This window comes from Glandiceps talaboti, chromosome 8 (genome assembly GCF_964340395.1).
Source record: "Glandiceps talaboti chromosome 8, keGlaTala1.1, whole genome shotgun sequence".
NCBI classification, from domain to species: domain Eukaryota; kingdom Metazoa; phylum Hemichordata; class Enteropneusta; family Spengelidae; genus Glandiceps; species Glandiceps talaboti.
Genome location: NC_135556.1, coordinates 7,900,097 through 7,914,448, shown reverse-complemented (window position 1 = coordinate 7,914,448; position 14,352 = coordinate 7,900,097). Strand labels below are relative to the sequence as shown.

Genomic DNA, 14,352 nt, shown 5'->3' with positions numbered 1-14,352 from the left:
AGGAGAGAGATCACGTCTCTTCATCCCTTATGACTCCGACAACAAGAGCGATTGTTCGGCAGCCATAATTTCTAAGTGAATTATTCAGACAGTCAGATGGGCATACCAGGAAGCATCTGATGATAGTTTAAGGTTATCCCGGGTCACAGCCCATGAAGTTAGAGCCATCTCAACTTCTTGGGCAGTACATGCAGGAATTCCAGTAGCAGAAGTGATCAAAGCTGCTACCTGGTGTTCTCCTAATTCTTTTATAAGCTACTATCTTAGAGATATGGCCCAGGATGCATCTGAATTGCAGTCTCTGGGTCCAGTCTGTGTCAGTCAGCACATGGTATAATTGGGATGTCAGGAACTCCCCCCTCCTAATTGGCTGACAAATTCTAACCCAATAGTAGTATAATAAAGGTGAGTATTTTCGATGAACAGAATTGAAGTTTCTACCGAAACTAATTTCTGTGAAGAGAAAATACTCACCTTTATGTGAATCCCTCCCACCACCCCACAGTTCCTGTTTTGTGTACTTTTCCGTATTTTTGTCTGTTAATATGACAAAATTTAGTACTGGCGGGAAAAGGGGCATCATGGGATAGCCACAGGTGGGTCAGGGGTCACGACTTTATTTTGCGAAGTTAGGCTAAAAGCAAAAGGGTAACCCAATAGTAGTATAATAAAGGTGAGTATTTTCTCTTCACAGAAATTAGTTTCGGTAGAAACTTCAATTCCCTTTTAACCGGAGATATACATATCATTTAGATGACGGTGATGATTGAAATGTTTATGAATGCACTCAGTTGGTTGTCTTGTAGGGTATAAAAAACACATCACACTGTTGTTCACATACAGACAGTTGGCCAGGGGACAGAGAAGGAAGAAGTTGATACGCCAGAGTATAGATTGTCTATATAGGACTTGTGGTCACTGTCACAGACTGTCACCATTTTACATGTAATAGTTTGTGAAAGTGACACAGGACAAATCACTTGGCTAAGCATAGACAGTAGTAGACTAGCATTGGAATAGACAGTAGTAGACTAGCATTGGAATATATTGTATAGAGATGGTAGATCAGAATGTTTTTGATAGGCCAGAGTATAGAAAGGATGGGCCTGAGTAGATACAGTGGGTCAGAATGTGAAGTAGTGGACTATAGTAAAGAGATGGCAGACCAAAGTATAGAGACAACAGAGCAAAATGTAATAATGACAGAAGGCCAGCGTAATAGCAACTATATACCAAAATGTCGAGATTGTGGGCCAGAATAGTAGCGACTATACACCAAAAAGTCGAGACGGTAGGCCAGAATAGTAGTGACTATATACCAAAATGTCGAGACAGTGGGCCAGAATAGTAATGACTATATACCTAAATGTTGAGACAGTGGGGCCAGAATAGTAGCGACTATATACCAAAAAATTGAGACGGTGGGCCAGAATAGTAGCAACTATACACCAAAAAAGTCGAAATAATGGGCTAGAGTACAGCCAGCTGTAATGTGTTGTGGCAGTTCTCTGAGTTTCCAAATTTACATATTGTCATATGACTCAGTTGGGGAGTGGATACCCAAAGTTGACATAAAACTTTAAGTGGTGTGACTCAAGGTCATGATGGCCTTGTACTTGACAAAACCACTACTTGTCCTGATATGACCCCTTTGTTACCATGACACCCAGTGTTCTTTTACCTGAAAAACCACTACCTGTCCTGGTATGACTCCTCCGTCTCTTGACAACCAACATTCTTTTACCTGTAAAACCACCACCTGTCCTGATATGATGCCCCCTGTGTGTGCTCTTTGACAACCAGTTTTCTTTTACCTGGAAAACCACCACCTGTCCTGAAATGACCCTTCTGTTACCATGACAACCAGCATTCTCTATAAGTGGAAAACCACCACCTGTCCTGATATGACCCCTCTGTTGTCTTGTCTAATAATGTTGTTATACCTGTAAGATTACCCACCCTCTGTGGTACAACCACATTCTCTTCCTTCCAACCTAACATCCCTGTGTTTAAACCACCATCAGTCCTTGTATAAAACCACTCTTTCCTCATCACCAATCAAACTGTGAACTGTAAATGATATTGAAACACTAGAACTATGATATTTTATCATTTGTTCGAGTAGAACAACAACAATAACGTATTCCTTTCAGTTAGTCAACTCTTGAGTTGTGTGCATCATTTGGTTTCAATGGCTCCTCCAAGGCAGGGAACATTTCAATTTTGATCAGTATCTTGTACCTGGAAGAGATGGAGAGGTACCGGAAAGAATAATCATGTACATACACATTTCTTGGAGCCCCTCAAAGTTTTGACGATATAATCATACAGATTAGACGAAGCATGTCTGTTGTTGTGATAAATCTCACTATATTTCTTTCCCCAGTGATGTCTGTGTATTTATTTCATCAAATTATCACAGGAGTTTTGTGACCGACATTTTGTTCAGTTTTGAGTCGAAGCAATATTTTTCAAAAATAAAAACAACTAAAAAGATAAAATAAAATGAAATCTCGACCGACCTACCCTATTTTCAGAGGCATGTGTTATCAGAAACACATTTTTTTCCCCGTTTAAGTGCATTTTTAATTAGGATGGTGACATCTATGGCTTTGGTCATTTCTGTAAGAGATTTGTGTCCAAGATTACATTGACTTTACTTGGGCTGTCATTTTGAGAACAACCTAATATATAAGCGATAGGTATAATGCTAACGTTTTAATCTACCCTAGAAAACTTGTTCCACATTTCAGACAATTGACAGGAATTTGTATTCTACCTGTGGAAGGTAAAAAGACAGTTCTTTTGAAATGAAAAGAGACACCGACTGTCATGTTGCCGTTCTTAGTTAAATCTTTGTCCAGTTGAGTGCACTTGAAAAAAAGATACCGGTCATAGGTGGATAAAAGATTCGGAGCTAAGTTGTCAGCGGAGGAAGTGGAGTGGAATAACTACTACTTTCTAATAATGTACACCAGCTTTCATTGCGGTTTTACCACATGTATAGTACCAGGCTTTCAAGGTGGGCGTGTCTTAAGCAGCTAATGGGAGGACAGGCCGTCCCCATTACCCTATATAGAGTAGAGATAGGGAGAACCACAAAATACTTGCCCCGTTCTGCTTTGTTTGATAGACTCTGTTATGTGTCTGGCTCATATTAAGTTGTGGCGCCAAGCAAAGCATTCAAGGGAAATGTCTGTTTGTATGTTTCCTATTTGGTTTGTTTGTGGGCGTGTGGGGGTCGTTCAAGAAGAGTGACTCTCTTGTAGAGTGGACGTGACTAAAGTTGGGTAGCCAAGTGTTCCCATGTATACCCATAACTTCTGATACGTCATCAACATCAATTCTGTACCCGGAATCTTATATTGCACCGCTGATCATAAAAGTTATCACCAGTGTCTACTTGGACCTAGGATTAAGAGAGTCAGTGAAAGTTTGTGTCCTGTACTTGTCTGTTGACCTTCCAAAGTGTAGACAGCCATGCCTTCTGCTACGGAAGTTGCACGTAGAAGTCTTCTTATCTTCAGTGAGTACAAATCACACTTTTTCTTTTTTCCCTCAAAATAATTCCGAGTTTATCTGTTAGTGTGGAATCTATGGAACCAGTATTCCTTTTCTCTTACATTACAAATCAGTTCCTTGGGGAGAAAGTTACGAAAATGTTTTGTTGACCCCAACACCTTTTTGTGGAGAGGTCAATGTTATACAGTCAAGGATGCCATTAATTTACTAGTATGGTAGTTTGATGTGAAAAAGTGGACGGCCATTACAGTAGTAAAAGTGTGAACAATTTGAGCCCATTTTGTTAAAAAAGGTGACACTAATTTGTTTTGCTTTCATAAAATGAAGGACAAAACAATTCAAAAGTGAAGGCTGGACACTCCCGTTGTGGGAAAAAAGTCTGTTTTTTCTGCCAGTTGATTCTGACTAGGAGTTTATGATATCACCGTAATGCCATTCAAATTCAACCTAAGTTCAAGTCTAGTTTCTTTAAAATAATGCTGTTTTGTGAACGACGTTTTTTCTTAAGGGGCAATAAGTTGGCATATCTATGTAAGTTCTACAGTCATCTTACCAGGGATCCCAAACAGAATTATGGGACGACAGTGCAGAGAAACTAAGAAAACTCTGCTTTTAAACGATTTTACCAAGATTTCACAAGCCATAGCAAAAAAAACCATGACAAAGATAGGTAGTTGTGATATAGAAAATATTATTAGAGTGGTCCATTTCATGAAAGGAAAGTAGAAATCTCAGAGTGAGTTGCCTTTTGAGGTGTGAAGGTAAGGACAATGTATGTCAAAAGAACGGAAACTGTGCACATTCCTTATAGTTGATATCACTAGTGTTCGGAAATATCGGTCTGACCAGAAAAATTAATACCCATATAAGTATGTTCTAGTAGGGATATGAAAACAATAGTTTGAGGGCAGGCTATTCAAATGAACATGTTCACCTACAATGTTAAAATTGTTGTAAAATGAAACAAAAACGAGAAAAAAGGGGAACTCCATGCTTCATTGTATGTGCCATTTTATGTAGGGGATTTCCTGCAGTGATTGTTTTCAGAATTTTAAAATTTGGGTTTGTATTATATGACAATATAAGTTTCCGTATGCAAGTGAGAATTATTCCATACTTGATAAAACTAATGATAAATGAAATTTGAGAGGGAAATGAAGATCAAGCTGATCAGATAGTGTTTCTATACTTCCCTTTGACTCAAGCCCAGGTAGAGTTTCCACACTTCTCTCTCTGACTCAAACCCAGGATATCGGCCAAAGCATTTTATAGGTTAGTTCCCCTATGACCAATCACATGTCAAACACAGTTTGCAAATCCATCGGGCATTGTCCAACCGGTGTGTGTTTTACCAAGAAATCAAGTTACATTAGGAGTGTCGTGAATAGAAAGTACTTTTCTCAGAGCTCTTGAGAGTTGCAGTTTGTCTGCAACTCATAGCACTGTATAAGGTTTCACTCCTCAGGGGATCATTCCATATGTTAGAGCCTACCCTTTTACGTGCTTATAGATTCTATCCCGTGGGAAATGTTGACCGATATTCAATACAAAAAAAGTTCTTTTTTATTTCTTCAAGAGGTTGATTCTCCATGTCACCTGTTTCAGAAGTGTGTCGTGTAGACCTGAGACTTAAATAAATAGTGTGAATTTTCTACAAAGCAGACACTTATCAAACAAAGCGTGGTGGCCTCGTTTCCTTCCGATTGCCCCAGGAAATTGTCTGAATACTTCACCACCTTTAAACAAAAATGAATTTATTTGCATGATTTGATATGCAAATATTGTTTTTTTTCTGAATAATTAATTATATGGTAATTCACTTCTGTCTTATATTTAAATGTGAAAGTTGGAAAACGTCGAAAGGTACAGAACTAATGCTCACCATTTTGTTCAAAATATACAAGTGAGATAATTACTATAAATGTATATATTTGTGATTCATATTCTAATCATCCCTTATTTGTAGAAAAATTAACAGATAAAATACTTTATTAAAATTGACACTACGATGGCTGTGTGCAAAGCGCAAGACTGGATGACTCACACGCAATCTTCCTTTTTGGTGTATCAAACCACACCAGGAAAAATCAGTAAATTACTTCACGATTAATTTTTCGTTAATACGTAATGTCATATTTTTCTCCTACAAAGATTGACCACATTGTCAGACCAATATCCGTTAATTTGACCACTAAGACGTTTATCCCCCCCCTGAGTTGAATATAATAGTTCCCCTTGTGGCTACCCTAACACCGTAATTAGTCACTCTGCCTTTCTAGTATAAGGTAGTTTGAACTTTCTTACCAGACAATAAGGATTACAGGAGTGTTACTTTTGAGATTGTGGTGTAAAATTGAGTTGTTTTTATTATCAATGGTCTTACTCATCGCATTGTGAATCACGATTTGAAAGGTTTGAACACACAGTGGGAAAGTGATATATAAAAACTCATGTTATTATTTTTCATTATCGTATACACTTCACATAACAAGGACCCTTTGGCTTATTTTTGTAAATTGTGTTTTCATTACAACAACAACAACAACAACAACAACAACCCTGCAATGTGTAGAAGGAAAACAAGCATAGAAATTAAATCATACTCACTTCATTTAGACAAAAGCAGGATAGGCTTTCTGACAATTCTGGATATTGATGGGATGTTGACGTTTACTGGTGTGATAATATTAATGAACATCAGACAGTCAGCAAAGGTTGCTGCCAGTAGACATTAATAACTCCTGGTTAATTTATATCTTTTAAACTAGAAATAGAGACATAGGTGATATGGGAATAATATTAGTAGTTTTGCAGGGTAGATGTATAATTGAGACAAGCTAAGATGCCATGGGAAAATGTTTCACCAACCCACCCACACTGACTCAGTTGATAATTGAATACAGCTATATCATGAAATGATAGACTTACATTACAATTAACATTGACACACGGTACTTATAGTCAAATCTAGGGTGAGCAAGCAATAACCAGCTTGTTGTATAAATCATGTCCCCTAAGACAGCATCAAAGATTTACCATGATTGAATGGTAGGGAACAAAAACTAAACAGTGTCAATTGGATCTTGGCCAGCAGCCTAAATATATTTATAGCATTTATTGTCCAGTCCTGGATGGTTCTTGTAACTTGTTGTCTAACACATGTTTGCATATTGTGGAAGAAAGCAAACCAAATGGTTTGGTATTGGAGATTTGAAGAGGCTATATATAGTATAGCATCTAGAGGAGGGCAGACAAGGTCAGTGTTGAGATTTGCTGTTCACCACAACTGTGTGTGTGTTGTGGTGGGAGGGGGGGGGGGGCTAGGAAGGTATTGAATAGTAAGGTATTGTAATTATTGATAGTGTATTCACTACTTTAGGTATGTTGTAATACTTTACGTATCAACCCCATCAGAGTTCATATTGTGTGTATGACAAATTATAAAGTAAAGCAAGTCTTTGAGGGAAATACACTCTAGCCCAGAGATTTTGCTAGCTAGCTTGACAATGTCGTTCACAGAACAAACTCTGATGGCCCAGCATGTCTAGTCAGATAGCCAAGTCTATGGGCAAAATGCACAGGTGACTTCATGTGACTGTACATATCAGCCCCCTCCTGCCGGACTGTATATCTCCTTGTTCCTATCAAAATGCTCAGTTCAGATAAAGAGAACTGCATCATATGAGTAACCATGACAATGCCAGTCTGTACTTTTAAAAAATTTGAGTATTTTGTCGACAGTGACAACTTCATTATTAGATTAATCCAGTGTCAAGTAGATGAATATTGTTCATTCACTTTTAAGAAGTCCCGTTTTCAGTGTCCCAGGTTTGCGGAGATGAGCTCAACATGTTCAAACAAAACATAATCACCAAGAATACAGCTTAAAAAAACCCTGATTGTTTGATACCATAATATAGTCAGTCAAGTATAATTTATGACTTAGACTGAATCGGTGCAAATATGACCTCTAAACAAAGGAGGTCGTCTGTTTAATACCATACAATTCAAGGTTTAGGGCAGAATTACATGTAAATGGATATAATCTGTATCTCAGACATTTGGAATTTTGGTCAGGTCATACATACTATTACAGCAGTCCACTAGGGTGTCGTAATTTATAGCTGTTTTAATGACAAACCAATGGTGGTAAATCAGACAAAAGAACAATAAAGCAGATAGCGACTTTGCTTCATTGAGGGGTGTGAATATTTCATATGCTTAATTATCGAGCAATTCTTTGTAGATCCTCAGATGATTGTGTGTATTTTTAAGAATGATGTCATTACTTTCTAGTCCAATTGGGATATCAATAAAACCTGATTTATGGTTGTTTAGTTTTGACATGTACTTACTCCCTGCTAGGCTGTGATGACAGCATTATAACTATGAGGAATGCAACTGGTGTGTTATGGTGGGAGGTGACCTATATCTTTGTGCTGTAGTGGAATTTCTCACACAAAATGTGTGTGTGTATGCACTTTCGTAGGTCGTTGAAAGGCACTCAGTGAAGTCTGATGAGACATTATTTGGTCAAGTCAGGATAACTGACCAAATTTTGTTTATTTTGATATTGATCAAGACATTCAATAGTCCAGAGACTTGGCTATCTGACTTGACATACTGACTTGACAGTATAGCCTAGAGACTTGGCTATCTGACTTGACATACTGGCTTGACAGTATATCCCAGAGACTTGGCTATCTGACTTGACATACTGGCTTGACAGTATAGCCTAGAGACTTGGGTATCTGACTTGGCATACTGACTTGACAGTATAGCCCAGAGACTTGGCTATCTGACTTGACATACTGGCTTGACAGTATAGCTCAGAGACTTGGCTATCTGACTTGACATACTGGCTTGACAGTATAGCCCAGAGACTTGGCCATCTGACTTGACATACTAGCTTGACAGTATAGCCCAGAGACTTGGCTATCTGACTTGACATACTGGCTTGACAGTATAATCCAGAGACTTGGCTATCCGACTTGACATACTTGCTTGACAATATAGCTCAGAGACTTGGCCATCTGACTTGACATATCTACTAGCTTGACAGAGTACAAACAACATTTTCAAACCAGACAGCCAACTCTCAGGGCTAGACATTCAAGGGAAGTATATAAGTAGCCCAAAGAATAATAAATGTCTATCAGACACAACACTTTGGCAAACGACATTGTCAAGTTGAAAAGCCTCTAGGCTAGTGTCGTACTCAAAAGTTTCAAAGACCTTGGTAGTCTTGTTTATTTCAGAAATGAAGGATAAGCTAAACTTTTAAAGGCTCAGTTCAGAGTAGGATTAAGGTTAGGTGAAAAAGATTCATCTGGCAGAGCTATGGAAACAACTTAGTGCATTTTGTTATTCGTACATAAATTACATAGTGAGAGAATTTCTGGCAATTGAATAATAACAAGGAAAATACTGAAATATCGTTTACAGTACCGATAGTCGAAATATGAAGTTTAGTCAATTGATCTGACAGGGGGTGGTTGAAATATGATGGCAATAATTCATTGATTTATTGTTATAAGGAGGGATTGATTTATGATTAGGGAATGGAGATAGTAGAAATATTATAATAAAGTTAGTTAATTTATTAGAGCGGGGAGAGATGCTGAATCGACCCAATGGGTAAAGACTTAGTCAATATCTTTATTAATCCCAACATTGGCAATTTGAATTTGTGATAACACTTTAAAAGCACTAACACAAATCATTGAAATTAGTATTACTGTGATTATTACAAAGAGACAATAGTCACAACACATATTTAAGATTAGGCAAAAATAATTTTGTTTCCTATAATATGATTTCAGCAAATAGGGTAGGTAGGTCAGGACTTTATTTTTTTAATTTTTTTTTACTCTGACCCCAAGACAGGATACTCATTGGTCACAATACTTCTGTATCTGTTGATGAGGTGTACAAGAAGTAAATGAAGACAATTATGTGATTCAGAAGTAGACAAACACAATATGCAGACTGTGCTGTTATAGGCTGAAAAGACATCGTTTTTCTCTAGAATGTGATTTTAAAAAAACAATGAAAGATACTTTGGCAAGAAAATCTACAGGGAAATAGAAATAAATTGTCATCATTGTACCTTTTTGCATGTAAACAAATGTTTAGGGTCGGCAGCTTAAACTAGTGTTGGTTGGGTTACCCAGTGTTTTATTTAAGGGCGGTAAGTAGGTAAAATCTACCGGGGTTCCCACATCATTTTACCGGGGTTCCCCACCTAAACTATGATACATTGCATGGGAAGCACTACCAGTTTTACCTCTTTCCCCCTTTCTGTTACCGGGGTTCCCAAACCTTAGCAAAAACACTGGTTACCAGAAACACACTTTTTTTGCCTATTTGCATTGGGAATAAGAGAAAATTTGTGCTGGGTTTGACTTACATAGCCGAGAGACTTGTAGATATTTGGCTTTTGATATGTTGTTCACCAGAACTATCAAGCCAGTCCAGTTCAATAGCCGAGTCTCTTGGTTATTGCAAGCCATGGTAGGCATCTAGTTAGGCTAGGGATCTCATTGGATCTCATTCTTAATGACTTGTTTTGATGACAGACCAAAGCATGGGTTACAAGATGTGTAGTGAAAGAATGTAAAGTATGTATATTTGTGTGTTCAGTTTTCATCACTGAATTCAAAACACAGATAACATAGGAATGAAACCATGACCTGCTATCTTCTGATGTAACCACTATCTATACAAGGTCTAACACAGGTGTTGACAGATTTCAAAAAACAAGTCAAGTCATCCTTATAATAGATAATAATTATGATATCGTCAAATATTTGTGTGTTGAAAATACGTCAATGTGAAGATGGTACCTGTTACCACGTCACTCATCCATCGGTAGCATAGATTGTCCGGTTGTAAGGCAAAGGTCCCAAATGTTTAACACTTGTATCAAAAGTCCAACTTCGTTCCCAGTTCTGACGTATGCTGTGCATTATTTTATGGCCCACTGCTCTCAAGAATGGGTCACCTGTTTCATAAGCATGTCAAATACTGACGTAGTCGATCAGTGAGGTAGCTCACCTCTTGTGTGAACTTTGACCTCAAGGTGTTCACTTGCCTTTGCCACAGACCACTGATTCAAAAAAAAAAGGTCACGAATATCATATATGATACATATACATCCTGTGTCATGCTACAGTCGCTGTCAGTTTGAACAAAAACGCCGGTCTTGCAGCATGACAACCAATATTTGATATGCCTAGAAGTTCTCCATCCTGTTGTTATAAGGAAGCCTTGTGTTGCTTGAATTTCAGAAAGGAAAGAGATATACATCAACACATTGGTATGTATATATACTATGTAGACACTTTTGTTGGTGGTTTTCACCTTGTGCAAAGAATTACTTTTTGTTGATTTTTCCGCTCCCAATGCATTCTGATTAATATTTCAGCTTGGTGATCTAGTTCCATAAACTTCCTATGAGATACATGCATGCATTCACCATATTAATTGTAATTGTAAAATAATAGCAACTTTAATGTGATTTTTGTCCAATGCAAATAATCCTTTTTTCTTTCGACAAGTTTTTTTTTTTATATGGTAATTCCAATTTTGGAGGGAAAGTTGCCGCCAATAACAAAACAGATTTGATCCACTTGGTGGTTTTTTTTCAAGCATTTTCAGTAAAATGTTGCATTTGAATGCAAAGTTGGCTTCAATACCTTGTTCCAACCACCCTTGAAAAGTATCACCTAGTACTATTCTTCATCGAATCATGATAGTTAGTGATGATTCGATAACGTGTTGGCATCCACACTAAGTATCACCTAGTACAGCGCTATTCTTCATCGAATCGTAATGGTTAGCAATGATTCGTTAGCAATGATTTGATAGCACGTTGACATCCACACATAGTATATATGGCCATAATACTTAACATGCCCCAACCAAGCTGTAGGCATTTATATATAACTGTTTGCAAATGTTCAAAACAATAGCTTAAATTTGAACAAAGGGGAAGTATTTTGAATGAGAACAAAAAAAAAAAATACAACAATGAAAAAAATATTTAGAAACAAAAGAAATGTGTTTCTCTTTTAGACATCATACATGGTCAAAATCTTAATTCAACATGAATAATGATGATAATGATCGACTTACAATTACTTCTGCTAATGAACAATTTCAATATGTTTGTGACATGTATTTAAATGAGACCACCGTAGGTAAATTTTAGAGGATGTGTTCTCAAGCAACCAGTAATCGCAAATCAACAGATTATTTATATTGTGGATGAATCACAAGGGTTATTGTATGCCGTCTAAAAATTAAATGTTGTAAATGTTGCTGAGGAATTGGCCAATTGTAGCTATAGCGCTAATGTCATAATGTTGGCACTCGGGTCAGAGTGATTCTGTGTTAGCATATCTAGGAATAGCCGCATGCATGCCTAATTCTTGAGTGATTAGAATGAGTGAAGTAACGGTTTTAGAGTTGATACTATTGTTTCACCTGAAGGTAAACTACAGAGTATCAGTTTCCATGTTTGTCCAATGTATCATCCAGGTATTAGTGTTGTCACTCACTGGACATCTAGTGGTGCCTGTGTGGTTGGTTATCGACCTTTGCTACTCATGTTACTTGTTTGATCACATGGTGCTATTTCCGTTAGCACAACCACTTCAAACTAGTATACCCAGAGGCAAGGAGTTATTACGTGTGTGTATGTGTGCCCCAGCAGTCAGTCAGTCGGTCGGTCGGTCAGTACGTGTGGACTTTACCTACTGACCTCGCGTTACTTGACTTCACTTCTTAAGAACTCTACTTCTTTACGAGCGGAAGTTTGTGTTTTTCGTTTAAACGGTGATTTGATCAACACAACAACTTTGGAGGTTACTAGAGAGAGAGTGGAATTTTTTATCGATCTGATTTTGAAGATCACGGTTTAGTGGTATCGCAAGTAACTGGAACTACTACGATAAGCTGATAATAACAAGGTATGCAAGTCAAGATAATTATATCTTGCAAGTGCCACACTGACTGCATGTATGTATGTATGTGTTTAGGATTTTAAAATGCATGCATGTGTTACTTGATTCTGACAGAGCTGCTAGTAGATGCTGAGATGTTATTGCCAGGACTAGCACAATATAAAAACTTATTTTCATCTTTAGTTAATTGGTACAGTAAATCAATATTGCTGCCTAGGTTTAGGACCCCAGTAAGAGGGGAAGGGGAAATCTGATAGAACTTGCATATATTTCATATACCTTGTAATATAATTTTGATGGGGAACCCAGAGAGAAATACGTAGGGAACTTTGAAAGATTTTACCTACTTTACCACCCTGAAAGAAAATACTTAAAACTTTGGAACTGTTAGCTGGTTTTTACCTATTATATTTCATGCAAAGTGCTGATTAAGCTCAACTTACATAATATGATGCAATTTTGCTTATTTTAAAAAAATTTTGTTTGCTTTTGAAATATGTATAAAGTTGACATGGTTGTATTTAGTTTACCTATGACTTTAGTCGGAGATAGCAAACTATTTTATGGCAGGTTTAGCCCCTTCACATCCATTTTAGAACCAACTCCCATCATGTCTTCCTAAATAGAAGATCTGATGCGTCAAGTTCAGCTTTATTCTAGAAAATGAACATTAACTTTCTGAATAGTTTAAAACATTTACAGGTGTAAATCTATAAGTTTTTGACGACAAGAATGACTGAAAGCACTAGGTTTTTGTATAATCATAAATGCATACCCAAATGTTTAATAAGTAACGATCTGACAAATATTTTTTAGATACATCTGATTTGAGTAACACCAGTAGCACATACCATAACACGCAATATTGTGTCATACACGTAATCAATACATTCAGAAGTCTTAAGCGTTTGGTAACCAGTCCAGTGACACCTGTCTATATTGAAACTTCGTAGAAGGCCGCTAAATGTTGCAATTATTCCAGTGTTACAATGTAACAAAAGAAAGAGTGTAAAGGTTATTACTGTTGGATAAACAAACGTCACTTTCTGTTTGTACGTACTTTGTCTGAGTTGTTATGGTATTTCACAACAAGCTCAGCTATTGCACTCAATAAATAGTCTTTTGTAAATAACCAAATTGTGGTCCCACAATGAAAGAAATCCTTGGTGAAAAGAAAAGGATTTAAACTTTTCCCGTCAGCTATAGAAGTTTCATTGTAATATTGACACTTCCTCAGATGATGATGGATGGTCTAATTGTGGTCAAAAACTTTGAAAAAACGACGTGGATTATGGGGTGTCCAATCTTAGTTATGGTTTCAATATTTTGTCACTGGTTTCAAAATTTCAAAAAAAGGATCAATCTTTCTCAAATTTGGAAACCTTTGCAGTATGGATACCTGTACACTATGGACAGGTGTTCTAGAGAAGGGGGAGGTTGTTGTTGTTGTTGTTGTTGTTGAGGTTGTTGTTGTTGTTGTTGTTGTTTACTTGCATATAACTCGAACAGTTCTGTATTTTTATGCACACTGTATAGATTAGGGACAGTACTTTCACCTGTGAAGAGTCAGTTATGCAGAAAGGGGGGATGGAAGTGTACTTTCACCTCCTACATTGCATTACAGTTACAAAAAATAAGCCAAGGTCAAAATAATCATGAGATTGTAGATGGCGTTCTGCCTCGTTACCTCTTCTCATGGCCGGAAAAACATAGAAATCGGTCCACCTTCACATGAGCATCAAGTTACAACTCAGTATATATTAGTAGTATGTTGAAATAGCATGACTTGGAAACTTCCTGCACACTTTGTCTTGTATTGTTTGATGTTTGACGTTTGACGTAATGCCCCCAACCAGCCAGCCAA

General features: G+C 37.3%; 1 protein-coding gene across 4 annotated transcripts in view; it reads left to right on the top strand.

The window, feature by feature from the left end:
• The window catches only part of LOC144439528 (rho GTPase-activating protein 7-like), a 100,300-nt gene that overhangs the window by 59,026 nt on the left and 26,922 nt on the right, over positions 1 to 14,352 (top strand). The window contains exon 1 of one of the 4 annotated variants that reach the window (XM_078128831.1): positions 12,410 to 12,494. The exons of the other annotated variants lie outside the window; for them this stretch is intronic. The gene's annotated coding sequence lies outside the window, so the exon portion shown is untranslated. Of the gene's footprint in view, positions 1 to 12,409; positions 12,495 to 14,352 lie in introns of those variants that run through there. 4 annotated transcript variants of the gene reach the window in all.